This window comes from Siphateles boraxobius, unplaced genomic scaffold, assembly GCF_051911475.1.
Source record: "Siphateles boraxobius isolate OS27281-9 unplaced genomic scaffold, OSU_SipBor_1 130, whole genome shotgun sequence".
Classification (NCBI taxonomy): Eukaryota; Metazoa; Chordata; class Actinopteri; order Cypriniformes; family Leuciscidae; genus Siphateles; species Siphateles boraxobius.
In genome coordinates this window covers 46,723,624-46,726,841 of record NW_027508734.1, presented here as the reverse complement: position 1 = coordinate 46,726,841, position 3,218 = coordinate 46,723,624, and the positions used below count along the sequence as shown (strand labels likewise).

The window sequence follows — 3,218 nt, the reverse complement described above, 5'->3', positions numbered from 1 at the left end:
CGAGTAATCCAACCGAACCAGATGACATCCACGAAGAACACGAACACGGGAACACTGAAGCACGAGACTGGAGACGCCGACACAGGATACATGAAACAACGATCTGACAAAGGGAATGAGAAAGCGGTGAGTATATATAGAGAGATGAGATCGACTGCAGCTGGTGAAGAGATGATGGTAATCAGCTGGAGCGGATCAAGTAATGACATACAGACACACCCACTACACATGCGCTTTCATACAACAACATAAACACAAGACGAGAAAGAAGCAATGAACTCGAATACCGTGACAGAAGACTTCCGATGACACCAACACTAGATGGACTTACAAAACTGCCCAAATACTAACCCTACATAATATAATCATTGCCTTTAGGGTAAGGTCACAGATTTTTACACTCTTTGTATTGTAACAATGTTGGTAATTAAATGCATACATTAAATGTGTTGTATTAAATGTGTTAAACTTATGTTTTAGACAAATGGATTCGTTTGTGAAGGAAAGACTACATAATTTTATGGTAACCTATTATTGTTTTTTTACATTAAAACTTTTAAAAAATGCATTAGGCTGCAATTTACCTCTGATGTCTCATTCAAGACCATCATACACTCTTCCTAGAGTTGTCCTTCATATACATTTACAGCTGAAACTTTACAGAAATACCCTGTATACCCTGAAATATCCTGTCACATGAACACCTATAATGTCAATAATTTTTTTATTTTATTATATTATTACTTATAATCTACTTAATAAATTACTTAATTTACTACAGTCGCTGCTTTTTTTAACAACGGTTTCTTTGTGAACTTTCCATTACACTGTGCCTCGTTTACTAAACAAAATGCTCTGAACAAACATAAAATCCTCCAAAGAATATCTGGGACGCCATTTAAATAAACCATCCAGTTGTCGCTGATGCTGTTGTCAGAAACAATGGAAAGTAGTATGTCTGAAGCAATCTAACCAGAACCACCTCAAGTAACCACTGACAAACATTCTTTCTTGTTTTCTTTTACAGATGCTGCCATAAATCGGCATCAGAAGGCAACTGTTGTACAGTTGGGCCAGGCCATGAATAATAATTTGTCAGCCATTTCCCCCAGCATTTAAACCCAACAAACAAACCACACTAACGTCATCAAGACCTAAAGATTATACCATTCTTGATGCATCATTAAGACCAGCGCCTCCTAGAGACATCCAGAAGAATGGTAAATGCATGGCATCTTCCATAAGGGGAATAGTGTCCCCCTTGTTCCACTTTGTCAAGGAAAGAGGCTGATGATAATATTTACTTAGTTTATTAACAAAATGTTCACATATAACAGAGCTCCAAGTATACCAGTACTTCTCTTCTCGAGGTCACGTTTTATTCTCCCCCTTATCCATATAAGGCTTCCTTTAAAGTGACATGCACAATACTCTGACATCTCCCCCTTTGAAGAACTTTCCTTTCATAAACAGAAGATCTGGTATCCCAAATTACTATAAACATAGTATATTACCTCTACATCCATTGACACAAAGTTATGTTCTCTTAAACACCCACTGATTCCTTAAATTAAAGAATTTAACTGTATACCTGACTTACACAACACAGTATAAGTGCTTCTCACCTATTTTAACATTTACTTTTCTTTGCTGAACTTCAACCACTAACATTGACATTAGAACATTTTAGTAACTTAAACTCTTACTCTATTTTGTGACCATACAGTATTACAAATTCAGTTTCTGAACTGGTTTACTCACTCTACCTGACCTTGTGACTTTCCATCCTTCATTAGTCTGTGTGGGCAATGAGTCATTTGTTCTAACAGTCTCTTCATCACATGTCTCTGAGTACTCTGTTATTCCCACATCATCACTGCACTCTGAAGAACGTTGAAGCTGTAAGTATCACCGATTACGCCTTTTCACCCCCCCTTCTGGGCTACTGATCATGTAAGAGCGCTGCGTTGAACTTTGTCCCATGACCGTCGCTGGAGTCTTCCACTGTTTCTCCCCATCCAATTTGACAAGGACCGGCTCTCCTGGCTTTAGCGAAGGCAAGTTTCTCACTCCATGCCGTCTATTAAAATAGAATGCATGTTGTTGCTTAGCAGCATTATCTCGTCTCCGTATCACTCTCTGATCCGGCCACTTCGGAACGAGGTTGCTGTCAAGTGTTGGTAGCGTGTTCCTAAGTCTCCGTCCCATCAAAAGTTCAGCCGGGCTCACTCCCGTTGAAGCATTTGGTGTTGTTCGGTAGCTCAGCAACGCTTTTACCGGGTCCGTTTGCCATAGGATAGCTTTTGCTGACTGGACTGCGCGTTCCGCATGACCATTACTCGATGGATGGTGTGGACTTGAAGTCACATGCTCGAAATCATACTCATGGCTAAATTATCGGAATGTTTCACATTCAAATTGTGGTCCGTTGTCCGACACGACAACTTCCGGGATTCCGAATCTTGCAAATTTAGCTTTGAGTTTGGTTACGACTTGTTCCGCTGTGGTGCTCGATAAGTGTAAGATTTCTAAGAATCTAGAATAGTAGTCTGAGAGTACGACATAGTGTTTTCCTTTTTGCTCACACAAGTCTACCCCCAAGCGCTGCCATGGTCTTTCTGGTAAAGGAGTTGGATTCAGAGGTTCTTTTCTCTGTGTTCTTTTGTTTTCATTACAGAAAGTGCACTTTTCAATTTTCTGTTTTAACTGAGAAGACAGTCCTGGCCACCATACAGATGTCTTTGCTCTTTCCCTACATTTGGTCAACCCCATGTGTCCTTCATGAAATCTTTCAATAATTTATCCTCGAAGAGTACAATGATAGCCATCCGAATGAAGCCATCCGTCTCAGACAATTCGCTTCTGAATGCATGAAATTCTCTCACTGATGGATGTACTTCGCGAATATGTTCAGGCCATCCTACTCTAATCATGTGCTTCACTCTCTGCAGTTCCCCATCTTGTTGCGTTGCAACACGAATCACACTTATTTTCCCTTTTGACGCAGGCAGGCTTTCCACGATTGCATTAACATAACAGCTGACGTCCACTTCTGTGTCGCTGTCCACGTTGCTGCTTTGTGGACTCTGTGATAATGTGTCTGCTACCACGAGTGTTTTACCTTGTGCATACTCAGCTGTCACATTGAATCTCATCAATCTGAGTAAAAGTCTCTGGCATCTGATTGGTACATTGTCCAGATCTTTACAATTTATCAA

The 3,218-nt window shown here is 40.2% G+C and overlaps 1 long non-coding RNA gene across 1 annotated transcript; it reads left to right on the top strand.

Moving 5' to 3' along the window:
- Positions 1-294: 294 nt before the first annotated feature.
- Positions 295-1,099, top strand: LOC143736671 (uncharacterized). The gene is made up of 3 exons (XR_013203549.1): positions 295-379; positions 481-523; positions 1,028-1,099. It is a non-coding gene; the product is annotated as an uncharacterized LOC143736671 (long non-coding RNA).
- The last annotated feature ends 2,119 nt before the right edge of the window (positions 1,100-3,218 follow it).